Source organism: Papio anubis, chromosome 5 (assembly GCF_008728515.1).
Source record: "Papio anubis isolate 15944 chromosome 5, Panubis1.0, whole genome shotgun sequence".
Lineage (NCBI taxonomy): Eukaryota > Metazoa > Chordata > Mammalia > Primates > Cercopithecidae > Papio > Papio anubis.
In genome coordinates this window covers 26,816,680-26,839,870 of record NC_044980.1, presented here as the reverse complement: position 1 = coordinate 26,839,870, position 23,191 = coordinate 26,816,680, and the positions used below count along the sequence as shown (strand labels likewise).

The 23,191-nt window shown below is 33.7% G+C and overlaps 1 long non-coding RNA gene across 1 annotated transcript in view; it reads right to left on the bottom strand.

Moving 5' to 3' along the window:
• Window positions 1-7,120: 7,120 nt before the first annotated feature.
• The window catches only part of LOC103884999, a 37,167-nt gene continuing 21,096 nt past the window's right edge, over window positions 7,121-23,191 (bottom strand). The window contains exons 4-5 of the long non-coding RNA XR_002522462.2: window positions 9,186-9,286; window positions 7,121-7,576 (exon numbers count right to left, since the gene is read on the bottom strand). This is a non-coding gene — a long non-coding RNA (uncharacterized LOC103884999). The remainder of the gene's footprint in view (window positions 7,577-9,185; window positions 9,287-23,191) is intronic.

Here is a 23,191-nt window from a genome sequence, read left to right as displayed (position 1 = left end):
AGCATTATAGATGATTATGGATGCAATTTTAGAAAATAGATTATTAAGGAATTTCGTATCTTTGCAGAAGCATGATCAAAATTACAGCAAAAACTACTAAATGTCATTTAAATCCAAATATGCTCTACTGATTTGAATATCATATTGTGCTATTTATACATTTATTCTGTCATTCTGTAAATTTATATAAAATGCTCTAACATTGGAAATTTTAACAAAAATAAAATATTAATCAAAGAATATTTCCAAGAACTCCTATATTTATGTTCACTCCAAGAATGTTATATTGAGATACTTTTAAACTATTCTGATCATTATATATTTATATAATCATATTATTTCCATATTCTAATTTAGAAATTGTATTTAAATAACACTGAGAATTGAAACATATGGGCTGCTATGGGAATTTCACCATAATTTCCCTACCAACTACTTTTATTCATAAAATAAAATGAGACATACAATTACTGCATGAATATGAGACATACAATTACTGTTTTTAAGAATATGACACATACAATTACTGTTTTTCTTGTGACTAATACACACAATATGCATATTTTTATTGTAACTTGACAGGCAAATTTGATAAATTAATATATTTAACATAGAGTATAATAGTAATAAATATGAGATGTATATAAATTTTAGGTAAAAGAAATATTATACATCCAAATATAATGTTCAAGGTTAAAAAACTGAACTATGAAAAATTGAAATGATAAGCCGAAACAAAAATTCTAGATGAGATTATAAGGTGACACAAAGCAACAAATGAAAAGTTATTTTCTTTTAGCATAATGTAGTTTATAGGCAAAGTTATCCAAGGTAAATTAAAATTATTAAAATGTATGTGGCTTCCATATGTTGGATAAGAATTCTGATAGTTACTCATGTCATAAGAAGAAAACTAAGGCACAGAGAAACTAAGTCACTGGTCAAGGTTCACATGGTTAGTTAGTGGAAGAGCAGATGATTAATATTTGTAGGGTGTCTTTAAGGCCAACTGCTAAACAAAGTTAGATGAGCCTTTTCCAAAATTTGAATTTAGCATGTTATAATTTGCCCGCATTTATTATTCTGAGTTTGTAGAATGATATTTTAGGAAATGTTCTGATATGATTGGAAAACTTTGGCAACACATTCTTATTTGAAAATTCATAAAACCATGTATAGAATAAAGACTCTGTGATGGATTGAGGTTAGGAAGTTGTTTATGTCAGCAAGTTCCAAATTTATTTCAACACGGAATGTTATTTTCATAGAGTAAATGAAATAATGGTCCTTGGGGAAATAACACTAAAAATTACTTTTAAATTATTTGCACTCGTTTTACCTTGCAAAAATGAAGAAGTAAAATACACAGATAAATGAGTTTGTACTAGTACATGTAAATATTATAGCATTGTTAGTGTTGAGAAGAGAGCTATCATAGAAACTAATGGATGGATGCATAGATTCATAGTATTGATCATTATGAAAAAATAAGATTGAATGAGGTAGAATGGTATTGTGCTTAATGTTACAAAGTGCCCAAATGTTTTCTACAAATACAAGCTGGCCATATCTAACTTAATTCCCAACATTCTCAACACAAATCTTTTTTTTTTTTTTTTTTTTGAGACAGAGTCTCAGTCACTCAGGTAATTTATAGATTCAATGCCATCCCCATCAAGCTACCAATGACTTTCTTCACAGAACTGGAAAAAACTGCTTTAAAGTTCATATGGAACCAAAAAAGAGCCCGCATTGCCAAGACAATCCTAAGTCAAAAGAACAAAGCTGGAGGCATCACGCTACCTGACTTCAAACTATACTACAAGGCTACAGTAACCAAAACAGCATGGTACTGGTACCAAAACAGAGATATAGACCAATGGAACAGAACAGAGCCCTCAGAAATAATACCACGCATCTACAGTCATCTGATCTTTGACAAACCTGAGAAAAACAAGACATGGGGAAAGGATTCTCTATTTAATAAATGGTTCTGGGAAAAGTGGCTAGCTATAGGTAGAAAGCTGAAACTGGATCCTTTCCTTACTCCTCATATGGAAATTAATTAAAGATGGATTAAAGACTTAAATGTTAGACCCAACACCATAAAAATCCTAGAAGAAAACCTAGGTAATACCATTCAGGACATAGGCATGGGCAAGGACTTCATGTCTAAAACACCAAAAGCAATGGCAACAAAAGCCAAAATTGACAAATGGGATCTAATTAAACTAAAGAGCTTCTGCACAGCAAAAGAAACTACCATGAGAGTGAACAGGAAACCTACAGAATGGGAGAAAAATTTTGCAATCTACTCATCTGACAAAGGGCTAATATCCAGAACCTACAAAGAACTCAAACAAATTTATGAGAAAAAAATAAACAACCCCATCAAAAAGTGGGGAAAGGATATGAACAGACATTTTCTCAAAAGAAGACATTTATGCAGCCAACAGACACATGAAAAAATGCTCATCATCACTGGCCATCAGAGAAATGTAAATCAAAACCACAATGAGATACCACCTCACACCAGTTAGAATGGCAACCATTAAAAAGTCAGGAAACAACAGGTGCTAGAGAGGATGTGGAGAAATAGGAACACTTTTACACTGTTGGTGGGATTGTAAACTGATTCAACCATTATGGAAAACAGTATGGCGATTCCTCAAAGATCTAGAACTAGAAATACCATATGAGCCAGCCATCCCATTACTGGGTATAAACCCAAAGGATTATAAATCATGCTGCTATAAAGACACATGCACACGTATGTATATTGTGGCACTATTCACAATAGCAAAGACTTGGAATCAACCCAAATGTCCATCAGTGACAGACTGGATTAAGAAAATGTGGCACATATACACCATGGAATACTATGTAGCCATACAAAAGGATGAGTTTGTGTCCTTTGTAGGGGCATGGATGCAGCTGGAAATCATCATTCTCAGCAAACTATTGCAAGAACAGAAAACCAAACACCGCATGTTCTCACTCATAGGTAGGAATCGAACAATGAGATCACCTGGACTCTGGAAGGGGAACATCACTCACTGGGGCCTATTATGGGAAGTGGGGAGTGGGGACGGATGGCATTGGGAGTTGTACCTGATGTAAATGATGAGTTGATGGGTGCTGAGGAGTTGATGGGTGCAGCACACCAACATGGCACAAATATACATATGTAACAAACCTGTACGTTGTGCACATGTATCCTAGAACTTAAAAGTATAATTAAAAAAAAAAAAAGAAAATACGAATTCTACAATTACATTAAGTTGAACTATTTATTAATTACCTCATTTTAAGGAAAATATCATATATTTTATTTTTATGATTAAAAATAAAAATACTCTGATTATAAAATTAAAGGGTAATGAATATAGAATATGGTTAAAAGATGGAAGTACATTTGAAATCTGAGATATAAAATAGCAGGACTTAAATTTTACTATTGTATTAAGAGCAAAGTAATATTTCAAATATAGAACTATATTCAAAGGGGATTTAGCTTATTTAAACATTTTTGTCTTCTACCATTATATCAGAAATTCAGGTCATATTGCATTTTATAAAATGAGCACTTCATGCATTCACTATAAATTTTATAACATTATATTTACAAAAAAAATTTATTGTCTATAACTGTCACCTTAATAACATAAGATGATATTATAGGGTATGTAACTATGTAAAATATTGTTTCATTGTGGACTTTCAGGACAACTACTGTGAAATAACCAACATAGTGGCAAACAGTAATTATGAACATTATAGAACTCTGCTTATCAACAGGAATAGGCAAGTCAGAGAAGTAAAAGCTTGTGTTTCATTTCTACACAAAACAAAAATGAATTTTCAAAATTGCTTAACTAAATGAACATGTGAGTAAATAACTTCTAATGTCCATAATTTATGTTTGTTAACATTTGGCTTTATGATCAAAATATAAATAGCACAAAATTACCTTGGAAAATATGTGGAAATGTGTCTAAGTCATAGAAGCAAACCATTGTGTGCCTCATATCTCGTTTGTTAGAAATTCCTCTCTGCCCTTTCCTGGTTTTGTATTGTTAGTGTTAAACTCTTATGGTCAGGGTTTTCTTTCACAGCAAACAAATAAAACTCTAGGCCTTTGGCTTTCTAAAGCCAAAAGGGAAAAGAAGAGAGAAAGAGAAAGTTAAAAAAGGAGAAAATGTTTTATTCTGTCTTATGGCTGTGGAAATGCAGACACTATTCTGTGTCAAGAAACTAGTTTTGATAAAGTGGTGAATTAAGAATATTAACAAAAGCATCAATCTTATTTGCCTTTTAAATGTGAAGACGTATGAAAATCTATAATCCTGTTCAAGTTAGTGTTTAATGAACACATATTTTAAGGCAAATGCTCTACAAATATTGTTACTATGTCCTCTAAAATAGAATCTTTAATCCCTAACAGTTTTTCCATCTATTTTATTCTTTTTTCCTAACTAAGTAGTTGCCATGTTAACATTTAAAATATATTTTACATTTTATAAACACTTTAATAATACCTATAGGGCCTTTTGTTAAGCCAGAGAAGAAAGTAGATTTGCCATTCTCTCCCTTCATGCATAAAAGTATGATTTAGATGGATTCCTTATTAAAACAATGTAACAGTCTTTCATACCTAAGTTAAGAAAATAAAGTGCTCTATATAAATGATGATCCCCCAAACTGGACAAAGTCAATGAACTGTGCATTAGTTCTTGACTATTTGTATCCAGACATATCTTTCCTTTTATCGTAGGATTTAGATTTTACCAAGTCATTATTGTGACTAATGTAGTTAAAATATACACTCTGTGAAGGAAGAAACATGCCTATTTGGCCCACCACTTTGTCCCCAAGCTCCCAATATATTCCTGACACACAGAAATCATCCACTAATTATTTATTGAATAAAACAGTGAATTACAAAATGGATAGATGATTGTTTCATTGAAATTTGGATTTCGAGCTAATAATGTTCTTGAAGGATACCATAGTGAGGGAAAGGGCAAGAAGATGATACCCTGCTGCAAAAATGGAAAACATAAAGTTTTAAAAATGCCTGACTATAGTATTTATCAGGATTATACTTGCACCTATGATATAAAGTTCAGTTAGAGAAAGCATTTTGGAGAACTGATTTTCAAGCTAAGACAGTTTTGGAAGTCTGGTATATATGAGTAAAAGATTTCAATTTCTTTTTTTTAAAACAGCAGTATTAAATAATATAGAAGATATTGTATAGGAAATATCTTCCAAATATGGAAGGACTAGAGGAATGGAGCTTTATTAAAATTAAAATATATTATGCAAATTAATTTCTAAAAGCTAAAAATGATTTCTCAAATATATTTCTATAATGTACTATATAGTAATAGTTTCATAAAATATAAACAAAAGTCTCACAGAGTCAGAGTAAGAAAAAATTATATCACTAAGAAATTTCTTTCACATAACTAAAATTTCAAGGAAGACATCTTTGTCTTAAAATCTAGAATGTAAAACCAGGAAACAGTAGAATTTGCCTTTAGAAATGCTTTATCTCTAGCATTTCTAAAAATGTGGAGTCATTATTTATTGAATGAGTAAACAATTCTGCAAATTTTTAATATTTATTACTTGTTACAGGGGTTTCCAGTGAGCTTTTTTATTGAAAAATCATGCTTCCTAATTTACCAGAAAAATACTCACAATCTGCAAGATCCAGAATGAAATCCTTCAAAATCTAATTATAAACTCATTAATGAGTCATACACATTAAAAAGAGTTAACATCTTTATAAATGCAGAACATCTTGCTTTTATTAATTTAATCTATCTTGTTTTAGTCAAGTAGGCCCAGACTGGTCAGCACTAATTTTTTTCTCTGTCTCTAGGGTATATAGCTCTTCAAATCCTTTTAAAAATGTATCCAGGTTTCTGGTAGAAGACAAGTTATTAACTTAAATAATGTTTAAAAGTTAGTTTAGGCTTTGTAGACTTTCTTGTGTGGATGAGTGTCAGAGGCTAATACCAACAAAATATGGAAAATGTATGTTGATGAGGGAAAGAAATTGGTACAGATATTGATAAGCTAAGAAATGGGCTGTTTGTGTGTTCACTTTCTCAACTTTGCTGCCAAAAAAATTGAAAAAAACAAAAAAGGTTGCCTATGCACAGAAGCTGAGTTCTATAACTGAATAGTCTCTGTAGTGCAGAGATTTACCCGTACCAGGGGCCTATTAAGTTCTGATGATGGCGACCTCAACTACAAGTAACTTATAGGGAACCCTAGGAAGTCAGTGACCACATGGGCATTTGCTCCCTAGTGTCTCAGCAGACAAAATTTACCCGTACAAGCAAACTTCCTGACCCAGCCTGAAAACCACACATCACCCATTGAATTTAAAAGCTCATATAAGAAAGAAGAAAAAAAAGTTTAAGTAATTACATTATAAAATATCTTTCATAAATTAGTTTTTGGGTATTTATTTATTTATTTATTTATTTATTTATTTATTTATTATACTTTAAGTTCTAGGGTACATGTATTTTTTAATATAGAGTTCCTCCCCAGACTGAAGCAAATAAAAATTTGGTGAAGATAATGACTGAACTCCATGGACACGGCCTTTATAAAAGCCCAGTAAAATTCAGTTAAAAGCAATGGGTCAAACTAGGAAGATATATACAAATCAATTTAGAATATCTGTATAAGTGCGAGTAATGCAGTGAGAAATCAGGAAATCGATATCCATAAAATTGGGGGCAGGGCAAAGCAGAGAGGTGAGTAACTAGATAGAAAAGCCTAGTGCAGAGTTTCTGAAATTTGACACTGTTGACATTTGGGGCCAGATAATTATGTGCTTATGAAGCATTGCCCTGTGTAATCAACAATATCTCCATATGTTGTCAAATGTTCCCTAGGTGTCAAAATCACCTCTATTTGAGAACCAATGGTTTAGAGATAGGAGTTGAGCAGTGGATCAAAAATTTAGGCCTATCTATGCAAACTAGTAAGAAGGAATCAAAATGAAGTTGGGCAATAGATACGGATGACTAACGATACCATATTCTATCTCGACAATTAATAATGGTACAAAGTAATTATAAAATGACACTCATTGTTAAGCCCCTTATTAGTTATATTTTATTTTTAACTTCATAAGATATAAAATAAATATTATTTTGGCTTCTATTTCACAGAAAAGAAAAATAAGGTTGATAGATGGTAACATCATAGTAAATATATCATTATTCATGTAGGCCTAAATTCAAAAGCTATGAATGAGAGAGTATGCTGGCCAGGCACGGTGGCTCACGCTCGCAATCCCAGCACTTTGGGAGGCCGAGACCGGCGGATCACGAGGTCAGGAGATCGAGACCATACTGGCTAACACGGGGAAACCCAGTCTTTACTAAAAATACAAAAAAATTAGCCACACGTGGTGGCGGGCGCCTGTAGTCCCAGCTACTCGGGAGGCTGAGGCAGGAGAATGGCGTGACCCCGGGAGATAGAGCTTGCAGTGAGCCAAGATCTCGCGCCACTGCACTACAGCCTGGGCGACGGAGTGAGACTCCGTCTTTAAAAAAAAAAAAAAAATTAGAGTATGCTGCCTTACATTTTTTGTATGATTCCTTCTTGGAAAGGAAGCAGTGTATGGATATCTAAGCGTTAAGAGTTGGTAAGTGTCAGTGGACTCTAGAAATTGCACAAATAATAATCAAGCTTCTTTTCATATTTCTTCCATCTATAAATACTGCTTATTACCTACATTAGCATAGTAAGACACAGGCACAAAGTTGAAAAGAAAATGTTAGGATTTCATTTAATGTGCTCATGTTAACTCTGGCTTCATCATGTTGTCATATGATAGTTTTTATTTTTCTGTATTGCCGCAGTTTTATTTCATTGTATGTACTTTGATATGTGTTTCTGTAAGCATTGAAATCATTTGAAAGAACATGGGTTATTTGTAAATATTAATAGCTCAGAAGTTCAACAGCATGAATGGTAGAGCCACATAAAGTCATGTAAAATTCAGAATTTAATGTGAATTTTAGTCAAGTATTTAAAATTTCTGTTTAGATAATTTGAAAGGGTGTTAAATAGGTTTTCTCAGTTACAACATAAATATAACCCCTGCTATGTTTTTTGGTAGATTTAATATTAAAAGATATTTAATATGCAGAGCTTATCTCTGGCTATTTAGATATTCAAAAGTTACATGATTCACCTCCATTTATTTTATGACTATCAGAATAAAGGAAAAATTCATAAAGTGTATCTTCAGTGCTAGATGTAAATCAAATAAAATATGTATGGTGGGGCCATTTTTATTTGAATTTGTTTCTGTTGATAGGAACTGTGCTTTGTGGCTGTCTGATAGATATGAAACATTTTTATTTATTTATTTTCCTTTTCCCAGAGTGAGATAACTATCATTGTGATTCATTCTTTTAAGTTGCTTCTGTATGGTGACTAACGTGTTCACTCAAACATCTGGTCAATCCACTACACAATATCCAGCTGTTCACTTAATAGAAATAGTGCCTGCAGGCATACACCAGCTTGGTGTGCACAAAAGAAATGCATATTTGAAAAGTTGTTTTAGTCTCAAATTATTAATAAGTTACCTCCATCAGAGCACTTTAAATATAGGGGGAGAATATTGGCCTGGAGGAGAACAGGCTCTTAATATATTTATTACAAAATTGAAAAAAAAACTGTTTTGTTGTTGAAATGAATGTAGCAGTCTGGGGTGTGTATGATGTTTCAAGGAGTTTGCAAACATTAATAAACTATAATATGTAATAATCACGTAACTGGGGCTGAAATATATTCCTAACAAATGGTAAAAAAATGTAGGTATTACAGGCTCTCTAAAATACTCTCAAGGAGGTGAAGTTTTACTTGGATTTTGAAAAAATGATGTATATATAGCCTGAGAGAGTTGAAGAGACATTTATTCACTAAGATGGGTAGAATGAAGTACAGAAAAAAAAAAAAAAAAGACAGGAAAGTGGAGGACAAATATCCAGGAAAATAGATGGAAAAAGAATAATCTGGTGGTATTATGCAAGATGAATATGAGTGTCTATATGGTAATAGGGGGAGCAAGTTTAGCAGTGAGAACAGTATAAAATCTATAGCAATTATTCAAACATGAAGTAAAAAGAGGCTGAACTCACCAAATTGCAGTAGAATAGAAATGACAGATGTGTGAGGTATTGCACATGATGAATCAGGTCTTCTTTTTGCAATCTCCAAAATAGCCTGATAGTTAAATATGCTGGTAATACAAATTTATGGGTGTGGTAAACAAGAAGCAAAGTAAATGAGGATTTGAAAGGGTCTGGAATGTTTTGATAAACAAGCTCGTTGGCAAGCACATTTAAATGACAGCTCCTGTGAAGAAAAATATGTTCGATAATAATTAAACACCATCAGGAATTAATGGTTTGATTCATGAAGGAGCAGTGCTTATCTTTTAGTCAATAGAACCCATAGCTACATTTATCATTCACACAAAATAATATTTATCACATTTAAAAATTTATAAAACATTTTTACATATATTATCTCATTTGACATTAAAAGGCCACCATCAGGAAGACGTAGCTCATACTCCAATGTGCATTTTATAAGTGCAGTCACTCATTCATTTCATTGTGTAACCATCCCATTGAGTAGGAGTACATTCCAGGCTGTACAGCAGGGATACTATGTTAGGCAGAGTCATATTTGCCCTTGCAAGCTCAAGAAGGTGTATCAGTCATTGTCCTGGAAGGAAAAATTATCTTTGAGGAACATTTATAATGTTTAAATGTTTGCAATACCCTAAGGTGAATGAAAGCAGGGAACTTTTGTGTCTATGGTAAGAGGAAGGTGAAGTTAAATGAACCCCACAATAACTACCATTTGGTAGAGAAATGTGACCAACATGTGGAAGCTTGGAAGCGAATCAGTAGGGAAATAAATACTTCACCTTTACCTACTCCTTACTCCCTATAATTTTGATCTTGTCTTACTGATTCTCAGTAGCCAAACCCATCCATGAGCCAGTGGAAGGGAATCTGTTGACCTAGTCTGTATGGGGAAGCCTCCCTAGAGCTAGAGAAAAGTAAGCTATATGGCAAGTGGCTCAGGAAGGAAAAAAAGTCCAGTTATAAACCTGTGATGTGTCTTTAAGACAAGGTGTTAAAATAACTACAGTAAATTATAGGACTATATGCATCTTCCTTACCCAGCGATTCATTCTAGGCACATGGTTAGTTTTTTCCACAGAAGTTTACTTAGATTTGTCAGGTGAAAATGTCTAGGTCTAACTTAACCGGACCAGGAAAGTTACCCTAAAATATATACGGGGTTGGGCATGAGTGAAACTGACCATTTTTGAGGGGACTGTATGTTCCATATGCCCCAGATATATCCATAATAAAAACATTATGTGCACAAACATTCGTCAGTTTCCTGAAGTTCTGGATTAGCCATAAATAAAAGTGATGGTGTATTTTTTTTTGGATCCAATAGTTTTTTTTCTTTATTATATCGCACAAATTGAGATGCTGCTTCAAGTTCACTTACATGCGTTTTAGCAGAGTCCTGTTTCCAGAAGTAATTTATGAATAATTCACTCTTTCACCACTTAAAAAGTTAATTAAAACATAGTTTCCATAAAGTTCCTAATTATTCCTATAACTGCTTCATAAATAAGTAGTTTAAATTGAATATTGAAATGTCAAGCCCATGGTAAAATTCTCCAGAAATTATTAAGTGTTATGGCAGACACTATCAGATCTCAGTAACACACATAGTCTGCCTGTCCTTTGGCACCCACCACATTAATTTTAGATCATGTGATTGGCATTGGCAATTTACTCATAAAACAGTTATGTGTCTGGACTTTGTCAGACTCCATCTAACAGCAGGGGTACAGTTCTCTAAGATGTCCTCCTTCATTGTGGTGAACACTGAGGCCCGATACCACAGAGGCTATAGGGAAAGATACTGGGGACTGCTGCAGCTTTGGCGCCTATTTGATTCAAATGAGCAGAGCCCCTTGAGGACCAGCAGTAGAAATATACAAAGAATAAGAATTAACTTTTTATTGTTTTAATATCCTGATATTTTGAGGATTGTTTCTTACCACAATATAAATTAGCCAAGACTATACTTCTTAATATTGCATAGGAGGCCCTTAATGATTGCCCACTTCCTGTTTATCATGTTCTGCAAAAAAGTGACTCTTTATACATACAGAACTGCTTTAAGTCCGTCAAATATTCCGTGTTATGTCTTGAAGAATTTTCATGTCCATGCATGATGCATCCATGAAAATGCATTTCTTGCCATTTTTCACCTTACCTACTCTTAGTATCCCCACCAGGTTGCCTTATTCATGAAAAAGCAGTGTTGTGCTGGAGCCAAGTCCATGAGAGCGAACTGTTCAATGTTCAGTAATTTTGCAACACAGTTTTTTTTTTATATATTTTATTTTATTTTACTTTAAGTTCTGGAATACATGTGTTGAATGTGCAGGTTTGTTACGTAGGTATACATGTGCCATGGTGGTTTGCTGCACTTATCAACCCGTCATTTAGGTTTTAAGCCCCACGTTCATTAGGTATTTGTCCTAATGTTAGGCCTCCCCTTTTCCCCCAATCACCTGACAGGCCCTGGTGTGTGATGTGCCCCTCCCTGTGTCCATGTGTTCTCACTGTTCAACCCCCACTTATGAGCAAGAACATGCGATGTTTGGTTTTCTGTTCCTGTGTTGGTTTGCTGAGGATGATGGTTTCTAGTTTCATCCATGTCCCTGCAAAGGACATGAACTCATACTTTTTTTATGGCTGCATTGTATTCCATGATGTGTATGTGCCACATTTTCTTTATCCAGTCTATCATTGATAAGCATTTGGGTTGGTTCCAAGTCTTTGCTATTGTAAATAGTGCTGCAATAAACATGTTTCATGTGTCTTCACAGTAGAATTATTTGTAATCCTTTGGGTATATACCCAGTGACGGGATTGTTGTGTCAAATGGTATTCTGGTTCTAGATCCTTGAGGAATCACCAAACTATCTTCCACAATGGTTGAACTAATTTACACTCCCACCCAGAGTATAAAAGCACTCCTATTTCTCTGCATCCTCTCCAGCATCTGTTGTTTCCAGACTCTTTAATGATCACCATTCTAACTGGAGTGAGATGGTATTTCATTGTGGTTTTGATTTGCATTTCTCTAATGACCAGTGACGATGAACTTTTTTTTCATATGTTTGTTGGTTACATAAATGTCTTCTTTTGGGAAGTGCCTGTTCATATCCTTCACCCACTTTTTGATGGGGCTGTGCAACCCAGTTTTTAAAGAAGCCTAAGTATTAAATTAGATAACTTATAAGCAAACATTACTTTAAAACAAAATGTATACTTAAAATTAATGACTTTGTGATGATTTTCCTCATTTTACTATTATTTATATTTATTACATACACATGTTGAAAATAATATTCTGTATTGTACTATTGTACTATTGTACTCTTTCTAACTTCAAGATCAATGACATCCATTTGGTAGTTTGAAATTGATCATAGTGAGGTTACTTTTACCATGGAAATCAGCAAATATCAAAGCAGGGTTGGATTAATTCACTTTCTTGACTGTCTAGATTTAGGAAAGTATGAAGCGAATGTTTACAAAGCAGATTAAACTTAAATGGAAAGTGTGTTTGTAGTCTTTACAACTGCCAATACATACAAAAATATTGAGGAAATAGTCTTCCAGTCTCCCAAAACAAATATCTGGTTCAACAAAGAAGTTGCTCACATCATTAATAAGCAAGTGCAGTTTTGACATACTTTTTTTTTTTTTTTTTTTTTGAGATAGAGTTTCACTCTTGTTGCCCAGCCTGGAGTGCAATGGCATGATCTTGGCTCACTGCAATCTCTGCCTCCTGGGTTCAAGCGATTCTGCTGCCTCAGCCTCCCCAGTGGCTGCGATTACAGGCATGCACCACCACAACTGGCCAATTCTGTATTTTTAGTAGAGATGGGTTTTCACCATGTTGGTCAGGCTGGTCTCGAACTCCTGACCTTAGGTGATCCACTCACCTCCGCCTCTCAAAGTGCCGGGATTACAGGCATGAGCTACTGCTCCTGACATACATTTTTATTGTTTTACTTTATTTTACTCGTAAGCATAAATTATGAACCAACATTCATTGTCCCCAAGTGTCAGTTATTAAACATTTACCAGCAAATGGCTGCAAAAAAGTTACTTCATTCAGAAAGTTTATTTTTATAATCTTCTTTCAGGAAGTTTTATACATTAACCCAACTTTTATGAACTTAATGTTTGTTATTCCCCCAAATTTGTATGTTGAAATATAAGCAGGAGGTAATAAAAGTAAAATGCAGTTATAAGGGTGGGTCCTTAATATGATAGGGCTGGTGTCCTTGTAAGATGAAAAAGAGGAAATACTGATCTTATTCTTTCCACCATGTGAGGATACAGTGAGAAGGCAGCTGTCTACAAACCATGAAGAAAGCCCTCAGCAGAAATTTCATCAACTGTTACTTTGACTTTGGACTTTCCAGCCCCAGAACTGTGAGAAATACATTTCTATTATTTAAACCACCCAATCTTTGGAGTTTTCTATGAAAGCCTAAGCAGACTAAGACACCAGCTCCCTCTGAGCAGTGTTCTTCCTAACTGCTTTATTGCTCACTTAGCATAATATTATCAGAGAAATTATTATAATCTAGTATAAGTGTTTCTGTTAGTCACAATCAGTACTAATAGTTATTTATTGTATACTGTGTGAGAAATACATTTTATTTGCTATATTTAGCAGCTCTTAACAAGTGAAAAATATTCTTTGTTCTTTTGGAGATTATAATGTAGTGTAGGGAGACAAAATAAACAAGTAAGAAAGATCAATATTTTATGGCGGATAAAAAATAAAGGAAAATTAGACAATGTAAAAAAGTAATTGTGAAGAAAGGAAATTTTTTATATCAGGTGGTGATGATTTGCCTTTTGAAATCAGCACTTTGATTTGCTCCACACATTCCTAATTCTCTGCTTTCAGTAATGAAACAATCCTTCCATAGCTACTGGAAATGCTAAGAACTGCCTTTTTGCATTTAAGTCTCCCTCCAAACACTGACCTTAGCTGAAGTGAATTGCCTTTCTTCGTTGCCGGCAGCGTATATCTAACGACAGGGCAATGAGTGTTTAAAGGGCTCTAGACTCCTTGTCTCAATTCAAGGTAACTCTGTGTGACCATTCCAGCTTCAGAGCTCCCCGTGAAACTGACTGAGGCCTCCATACCCATAAATTGGCAACCAACTACTTTTGTATGACTGCATTATGAGCAACCAACTTCTTCCTCTGCTCAATTCTGCTTCCCTAACTCCTCACATTGTTAGGCCTGAAAAACTTCTCACTAATATTTTTACATGTGAATATCTCTGTTTCAGAGTCTGTTTCACAGGGAATTCAACTACCAATAGTTGGGAACAGAAGTGGTCCAAATAAGCAGATGTTAAGTGGAATTCCTGAATTACTCACAGACTAATTGACAGAGTTCTCTTTCACTGTGACAGGGGACCATGAATAGCCTTTGACAGTGGTAGTGTTGCAAATGTGCAGTTGTTGAACGCTCCATTGGTGGTTAACTAAGATGATTCACCAGTGGAATAAAAAGGCACTGGCATGTGTAAAATGGCATGTCTTGAAGTATAGGAAAAATTGTAATCATGACAAAACAATTAGATAACTAATGCTGGGGATAATCAAAGACTGAGAGTAAGTGATCAGCAATTAAATACAAAGTACAAGTATCAGAGGAAGTCCTGGTGGCATATAAACAGACTCTTATTAATCAAGAATACAGAAAAAGCTAGGCCTCTAGTCCAAGGCTTAGTTATACCGTTAGCAAACTTCTGAGGTTAAAGTTTTACTCCAATATGTCTGTTACCAAGAGTTCATGGCATTAATTGAAATAGTATGGGGAATTGAGAAATCAGATGACAATTTATGTTGAAGAGTTTCAAATTACAAAACTGAATGGTACATCTGATCCTTCTGTAGTGGTGACCCAATCCTATAATTTTAGAGCTAGAAAATAGAGTTTAACTTGTATGAAGAGAATGCCTTATAAGAGTACATTCTTATCACTCACTCCCTTCCCCTACCTCCCCTCTTACCACTAGAACAAACCTAGGGTAAAGGCACAATATAATTCTATTATATGGCTCTGTGTCCCCATCTAAATCTCACCTCAAACTGTAATCCCCACGTGTCAATGGAGGGACCTGGTGGGAGATGATTGGATTATGCTGACGGTTTCTCCCATATTGTTCTTATGAAGATGAGAGAGTTCTCATGAGATCTGATAGTTTTTAAAGTGCTCTCTCTCTTGTCATCTTGTGAAGAAGACGCTTGCTTCTCCTTTGCCTTCCATCATGATTGTAAGTTTCCTGAGGCCTCCCCATTCATGCAGAACCATGAGTCAATTAAACCTCATACTTTATAAATTACCTGGTCTCAGGTAGTATCTTTATAGCAGTGTGAAAACGGACTAATACACCCTATTTGGAAGGTGCAAAGTATTCCAAGAGAAGGCATTATCTTTCCAAATAGGAGCAATAACAAGTCAACATATACCTTTTGGAAATAAATAAACATGATTAGGATTATATCCTGTAAGTACTTGATCAAGAAGGGCAAAATATAAAGTTGGATAAGGAAAAAAGTTGTCATTTTATGAGCACTCTCCCGGAAAATAGTAGTTCATATTTTGGCTAGTGCTTTGGGATGCAACACTGAATCATTGCTAGTATTTATCTTAATAATGTGGAGAAAGCAGGACAAGTAGGAATTCCAGAACTGTTATGACAGATAAGGTAAGTACAATTTAAAAGACAGAGAAAGTGCGCATGTAAATATGGCACGTTGTGCAAGTCTAACAAATCAACAAGAGGAGTATGTTTCATGGGAAAGTTCCAAAGGACATTCCATCTACCAAAGCCATTAGAAATGTGATCGCGAGTGAAGCAAGAGTATCTCTGAGAAACACATAGGCAACCTGCTATGCAGATTAGAACTGAGAGTAGAAAATGTTGATGTGTAACTTTTTTCCCTGATAGAAATGAGAATGATAGAATTCTGATGTCTCAGAGACCAGATGGCAGCACTTAACCATCAGAAGAAAGGTGGGTGCAATTATCACAATGAGGAAGGGAGGAGGGTTGGGAAAAGAAGTGATTCATAGAGAACTACAGAGATAGTTAACAGACGACAAGATCCTAGGGGCAAAACATATGGTCTCAATCAATAATAGAAATGTTCAATCTACCAGAATGTTTTATTAAATATAAAATAAAAAATGGAAGATCGGGGGTTAAAAGCAGTCACGGCTATGAAAAGTCATGTTCCCTTACCCTATTCTCCAACCATTGTAGACTCAGAATCTATTAAATGAAAGAGAGCCCAGATTGTCCAGAGAAAGGCTCTTGCCTTACCATGACAAGTGTGTGTATATGGTGATGATTATAGTAGTCCTTTCTGAAACACAAAAACTGTCGTTCTTATTCAGGTAACCAACACTGAGATAGGGTAATGTCCAAATGTTTCGAGAATTGTTCCATTTGGAATCCAATTGACATTGAAACTAAGAGATCCACCTTTAAGAATGCAGCCAATGGGACTTCGAGTAATAAATAATGTCCTAGCATAGTTTGGGCTTACAGTGGTTTCACTGGCTCCGAAGACTTATTTTCACTTCACTTTTTCACAAATGTGTAATTGGAATAAACATTATATTCTGGTAGCTGAAGAAAAAGTTCATATTTGTTCCTTGATTAGTAGGGTGAAATCTGCAGTAGTGAAGAAGAGCAAGTAGAATTATCAATAAGTGCTGCTTCCTACTCAATATATTGTGTCAAAAGTAATATAGTATTGTGTGGCAGGGGGAAATATGAGACTGGATATTCTTGAATAAATGACACAGGTGATATTCCCTTATTACATCCTCTTTTTGATTTACCAGTGTGATCCTTACAAAAGCACTCTGGAGAATAAAAGTAAATGAATGCAAATTCAAGAAAATCATAGATCTAATTACAGCTTCTCTTCCAGATGTTTATTTGCTCAAGTAGATTGGCACTCACTCAGATTCATAACATACAGACATTAATCTGGGAATAGCAATTTTCCCCCACCCCTGTGAGAAAATAAGGGCTTCAACGATTACATTTATTTAAAATGGTAACAATATACATTTATGAATTAGCTCAAGGACTATGTTAACTCTCATGCCATTTGTCTGACATAGTCCAAAGAGACTGTACATGACAAGAATATCACATTGTTCCACTATATTGTTGACATCATGTCAATCAGATCAAATCAGAAAGTAGCAAGTATGTTGGTCCAGAGTGTATGTGATACAATCTACCTAGTTTCAGAGGGTGTGGAGCATGCCTTGACATCTCTCCAAAGAAAATAACAAATTATTGTACCTAGTTTCATCTACCATAGAAAAGGAAACTCCTGAAGCAGAGAAATCAATGTTTGTTTTTCTAAACCATGTTTTACAGTAAACCTTTTTATTTTTTCATTTTGAGGAGAATATATAGTAATATATCATGGTGGGAATTTAAAGATCAATTATTACAAAGCTCCATATTGGGGAGGTTTCTACCATGGTGTTGATGAAAATTCAGATAATTAAAAAGTGTGCAATAGATTTTTAAGGTTTAACTGAACAACCTTCTATTGGATGTAGAAGATATATAAAGCGAAAGACCAAGGATAGTATAAAATTATTAAATTAGTCTATTCTGTGGGTAGAGTTGAAACCTAAATAAACATGGAAGACTTTTAAAGAAATATTTAGAACATGTTAAATTGCTTGAAGAATCCAAGTGAGAATGAAAAGAAGGAAATAGATTTCTGGATCTGAGCTAGAATATACATATATACAATTTGAACTGCTAAACACATATTTAATATCAAAATCCAGAAGCCTGAAAGAACTGACTTTAGTTTGACACAGAAGTGGAATCAAAAACAACTCCTCAGTTACTGCAACAGTATTTTTAAAAGAGTAGAATGGGCAAAGGATACTAAGAAGAGACAAACATTCAGCAAGGGAACAATCAAGAGTGGTGGGTTATGAAAGTGAATACAGATATGTGCTTAAAGAAAAATGGACAAATTAGTTATATCCTTCATAGTTTCAGGTGAAGTAAAATATTAATAAAATGTGGTCATTGGATTTGATATTGAGAATGCCGTTTTTGTGTTCATTGGAATGGTGGGGGGAAAAAAAAAAGTCTTTTGCCAAATATGCCAGATGTGGCATTTGGTAAAGACAAATAAGAGACAGTTAGAGAATGGTAATTGAGTGATGCTGAAATGGAATCAGCAATGTACCTTTTTTTTTTTTTTCTTTTTTAGATGGAGTCCTGCTCTGTCGCCCAGGCTGGAGTGCAGTGGTGCAATTTCTCAAAGTTGTGGGATTACAGGCATAAGTCACCATGCTGAGTGCAATGTCCTTTTTTTAAGAGGCATTTTTGCTCTAAGATGGGTAGAATACTGATATGGGAGTAATGAGATGGGAGATTATATAAATGCCAGGGCAAAAATACAAAAACAAAAACAAAAATAAAAACAAAAAACAAACAAAAACCAGAACTTTCTCCATTATTTTCTTTTCAAACTTGGAGAACGAAGACATGCATGTTTCTATGATGTTTGAGATTTTTGAGTAAAGTAGGGTAAATGAGTAAAGAAAGAAAGAGACAGAGTAATTATAATATGGAATCATGTCCTTCCAAAAGGTAAGTGAGATAGGAAACTGAGCAGAATGGAAATGCTACACTCCTGTCACAACATTAGCCAGAAACAAATCATCTACAAGTTAATGTCTCTCTCTAGTTACACTTTCTGTAAGCACCAACGAATCATTTTACTGAAATATTATGTATATTTGGTTGTTTTATTATTCTCTATCCTTGAAACTCACATAGAGGGAATTTAAACCTTTGGTATCTATTTGAGACATTGTTCATATTTTCTTTGAAAAGAGTGGTATCCACCTGCATACTGCATCAACTCATCTCGTGTCCACCAATGAAATGAAACTATCTTTTATTCTCAAAAAAAAAATATATATATATATATATAGTCTTTTTCCTACCGTCATTTTTATATTTTTTGTAATGTTTTATCGCATCCAGTTGTTCCTGCACGTATTTGAATATTTGTGCTTGCTTGTGCCATATTCCATTTCATATTACCTCTCTGTTCCCATATATAATAAAGTCACTATAGAAGAATGTCGCATGCAAGTGATTTGTGTTGAGCAAAGCTTTCCTCTGCATGCACTGTTTTCTAGATTCTCACTGTTTGATGCCTTTCACTTGCCTTTCAATTTCGTGCAAAACATATTGATGTCAAAGAATAATGTTTTCTGAGGAGTTCGTCTGTCAAAGTTGTGGGAGTTCCAATCTTCAAAAGGAATAAACAGACAACAGTGTGACTATGTGGCTTAGTCTAAAGTGTAATCTTAGAGATTTATGGTGAAACTGTACTACAATATATAAAGATCTGGATTTTTTTATATGATCTTCTTTCATGTAACTTCACTAGCTCTCACACATCATAAACTCTCCAAAAGACAATTGATTTCTTGTTTGTGTGCAGTGACGACTGCTTCTTTGTCTCAGTACATTTCCTAAATAATTTATTGAAAAGTTAATTTTTAAAATAAATAACAAATACACACTGCTGCTTCCTTGGTATGTGTTTTTATAAAAATAAAAGATATTAACAATATATTATGCATTATTATTAAATTAATTTTATGACTTCAGGTATTTTTACTTAAATATGATTAATATTACTTAAATAATGTAATAATGTTGAAAATGATAAATCAGTAAACCTTTCATTTATTTGGAACTATCGCAATATATGTGTGGTTAAAATAAAACATTATCTGTAGATTTTATAATTTTATTTCTACATTTGTGGTTGTGCAACATAAATATTAACAATAATTTCAAAGTAAAATGTGTGGTTAAAATAAAACATTATCTGTAGATTTTATAATTTTATTTCTACATTTGTGGTTGTGCAACATAAATATTAACAATAATTTCAAAGTAAAATTTTGCAATTTCAAAAAAGATCTATAATTCCAAAGATGTTTGAAGTTGTAATGCTACATTGATGTTAGCTATGTTTTGTGACAAAACTATGCCATCTATTCCAAATATTATTTAAAATTAAAGATAAATTGATTTCATTCGAAAAGATTTGCAATTCTTTTTCTTCAGTAGAGATATTTTAATGAAGTAATATAAAAATTAGCCATCAAAGACTTGACTTCTGAACACATAGAAATTGTTCTGCCTCACTGAATTCTTGTTAATTTTACATTCTGTGATGTTTATAGCATACTACATTATTATTATATAAATTGACATTACATTTCACATGTTCATTGATTTTCTGTTTATTTCCTTGATTTTATTTTTTTCCCATTGGTGACTTTTTATCTTTACTTAAAACATTTTAATAGGATCCCTTTACTGCAGTGATGCTGTCATCAGATTGAGCCAAAAACATCTGAAAATATTGACAAAGCAAGTTGATTTTGAATTTTTGACAAGCACTGCTTTATGCTTCCATTTAACAGAAAGCAAATAGTCTCTTTTATAGACCCACATTACAAATAAGTACACAAGCAAGTATCAATATAAATATTTGAAAACAAATGATTATATATTTATAAATTAAATTGGTATTGGGGTGTGTGTATGTGTGTGTGTGTGTGTTACTCTTCACTTCAGACACTAGGAATACCAGATAAGTTACCGTCTATGTATGGATGATAAATAAAATATGATTAATGATCACATTGAAAATAGTTCTCATAAAGCCCGTTTAGGGATTTTGTTACAGTACTTGAAAAAATTGATTTGTTAGCAGCATAACAAAATCTTAGAAATTTTAAAAAGTGATGTTTTCTGGAATGTCATCACAGCTAAACACATCAGATAGTGTGATATATGAGAGAAAAAGATTTTATATCTTTGTATTCTTGGTGTATTAAATAATTGGTACGGTTATTTTTCTTCACTATAATATTAAAAAGGCATTGACCCTTTAAATGATATATGTTGTAATAACCATTTTTCTCAAATTGTTGTGCTAAGTGGGTTTGATTTTAATTTAATAATTTGTCGACTTTGGCATAAGATTACACAACCACAATAACAAATATTTTTGAACATTTTATTGTGTAATTTTCAGTAAAATAGAATTCCAACTGTTGTGAGAAATGGAAAACTCAGAGACTATATAATCTTAAGTTCTGCAGAAAATTTGCTAGGTTAAAGTAAGAGCAAGTTGGGCATGTTAACACTTCAAACTTAAGCAAAATACAATATTCTGGTCCACAGGTACACACGATGGCTATATTTACAGTCCAGTTTCTTTTGAAATTGCATACCTACTTCAATGTAATATTCTTAAAATGCTTCAGGGTAATTTTTACAATTCACGATCTTTTGGAATAATTCATTAATTTGACTAATATTTATCACTATATGACTAGTATGAAATCATCCCTGAATATTACCAATTTTAATTTAGTGTGAAGTTCTTCCTCCTTAATTTTAATTATCTTTCTCTCTTTCTCTCTTCTTTTCTCTCCCCTCCTTTCTTTGTTCTTTCCTGACTGCCCTCCTTCCTGCCTTGTATTTTTGAAAGAGATAATTTGGGATTCTTTGGCAACCACGAGGATTGGCAGTCAAGTCAAGCGTGCATGGAATATAAACAGAAAACACTGAGATTGAGGTAAATCTTGAACAGCATTGAAAGTCAAGTTGGCATTAACCAGATAAAATGTGACCAGGAGATGGGCATATGCAAACAAACACATAGAAAGGCGAGGGAACAGGGCAGAAATCAAATAATGTAATGACACTGAGGGAGTATACTTTGCATTTGGAGAAGTGACATAAAGAAGGTCATGCAGGAAATGAGGGAACAGGTTGTTACAAATCCTAGGTGCCATCACAAGACTATTACTTTTAATATGAAAAAACATGAGGAAAGCACAGGATTATAAGAAGAAAATGTCAGGATCAAATTGCTTTCTGAAAAACATCTTCACTGCCTCTATTGTTCAGTAAATTGTAAGATAAAGTACTTGTGGGAACATCTCTGTAAGTTTTTATTTAAACAGGAATCAGCTGGTTGGGAAGCCAGGGCAGATCACTGGAGGTCAGGAGTTTGAGACCAGCCTAGCCAACATGGCAAAACCCATTTCTACAAAAAACACAAGAAATTTAGCAGTGCGTGGTGGTGCATGCCTGCAATTCCAGCTACTCGAGAGGCTGAGGCACAAGAATTACTTGAATCCGGGAGGTGGAGGTTGTGGTGTGCTAAGACTGCATTCCACCCTGGGCGACAGAGTGAGACTCCACCTAAAAAAATAAAAAAACACAAAAACAGAAATCAAACAGCTTTGATGATTAAAATAACACAGATCAACAACAATAATTGAAAAATCATTTAAAAATATCACTATGTAAAATATCATTTAAAAATAGCACTATTATTACTACATATACACACGTATATACACATATACATCACATATTTCTTGTGTATATTAAAATTATTTACCCTGTCATAGCTAAGTTATTTCAATTTTTATTTTTTTGATTTAATAAGGATATTTGTCTCAATTAGTTCAGCTTAAGAAAACATCTATTCAATTTGGACATCTATTTGTCCAGCACAAGCTTTTCTGCTAAGCAACAATTTTCCAGCTGCATAATGGCATTTTTAACTGCATTTGTCACAAGTACTTCAAATCTAATTTGTTCTAAACAGGGTTTACCTTCATGATACTTCACAAAAACGATTTCAAATTATTGCTCATATGATTTATTGATATCCTATTAGTCTACAAGCAAGACATTTTACAATCCTCAAAATTCTCCCTTCCATCAATTGGCTATGTCTGACTGAGAAAGCTTATTGCATCTATGTCATGAATACTTTGAAATCCAATTTCTTTTGTTCACTCACCCTGGTGAATTAGAAAAGATTTATATCACTAATTTATTATTTTTCATATTTTCTCTAAGTATCAATGAAATTAGGCTAAT